The sequence below is a fragment of the Orycteropus afer genome, unplaced genomic scaffold, assembly GCF_000298275.1.
Source record: "Orycteropus afer afer isolate SDZICR_OR568_19922 unplaced genomic scaffold, OryAfe1.0 scaffold00052, whole genome shotgun sequence".
Taxonomy (NCBI): domain Eukaryota; kingdom Metazoa; phylum Chordata; class Mammalia; order Tubulidentata; family Orycteropodidae; genus Orycteropus; species Orycteropus afer.
Window position 1 is genome coordinate 5,546,244 of NW_006921639.1, and position 1,493 is coordinate 5,547,736.

The window sequence follows — 1,493 nt, forward strand, 5'->3', positions numbered from 1 at the left end:
AACTCAAACTCATTAAAAAAAAAAAAAAAAAGACCAAGATTACTGGTCTGATGAGGATTGGTAGAACCCCCAAGACTATGGCCCTTAGACACTCTTCAAGCTGGGAACTGAACTTAACCTCTGTGACTCAACTTTCACCTAAACAATAGACAGCCTTATAAGGTGAACAGTAATACCAGGAGGGTATGCACACATTAGAACAATTAACCATATGAGATCAAGAGGACAGCATTTGTCCAGGGATAGAGCTAGGAAGATGAGAAGGGATGAGAAGGACAAAGGGAAAGAATGGATGCAGGGAGGAAGTGGTAAGAATGCTGTTATAGTGTGGGATTGCAGTACATGTCACAAAGCAGAATATGTATGGATTGTTTAATGGAAAACTAATTTGCTCTATAAACTTTCACCCAAATCACAATAAATAAACAAAAAAAATAAGCTGAATGGAATGGATAAGCAATTTGAATATTTACACACAAAAATATATTTAGCAATAAAAAAGAATGATTTGTAACTACTTGCAGCAATAAGATCTCAAAAGCATAATGTTGAGCAAAAGAAGCCAGGCACAGAACAATTCATACTATGTGTAGCATAATCTCAATATCTGCCTATATCCCAGTTGTTATCACACAACTCTGACTCATGGTGACCCATGTGTATTGGAGCAGAATTGTACTCCATAGGATTTTCAGTGGTTGATTTTTCTGAAGTAGATCACCAAGCCTTTCTTCCTAGGCATTGCTGGGTGGACTTAAACTTCCAACCTTTCTGTTAGCGGCCTAACACACTAACTGATTGCACTATACAGGGATTCCCATATTCCTGTGTGCTCCTCTTGACTTTTAACTTCAGTATTTGCACCTCTGTTCCTGAAGGCTTTTTCTTAAACCACAGAAAGCCTTTGACTTCGTGGAAGGGGGGCCAGTGGGAAGTGTAGAGTAATTAAAACCCTACACCACCCTCCAGTCCTCATCCATGACTCATAGTAATTGAGTATATAAATATTCCAGTTCCCTCCTGGAGCAGGATACTTCTAAGGAGAGTGTTTTGTATCATTTTCCAGAGAGATTCTCTATGGTTTTAAGTTCCAGTCACCCACTGTGAAAGTTAGCTTAATAAGGTTACTCCAATTCCTTCCCTGTCTCACTTCCCCACTCCCCATCCCAAGTTCCCTATAACCAAGCCAATCCCACTGCCACTGAGTCGATTTTGACTCATAGCAACTCCCAATGGGTTTCCAAGGCTATACATCTTCATAGAAGTAGATTGCCTCATCTTCCTCCCATGGAGTAGCTGGTAGATTTGAACCACTGACCTTCTGGTTAGCAGCCAAATGCCTTACCCACTATACCACCAGAGCTCCTTAAGTTCCATATACGTCCCAAATAAATTGTTGTTGTTGTTGTTGTTAAGTGCCGTCGAGTCGTTTCCGACTCATAGCGACCCCATGCACAGCAGAACGAAACACTGCCCGATCCCGCACCAGCCCC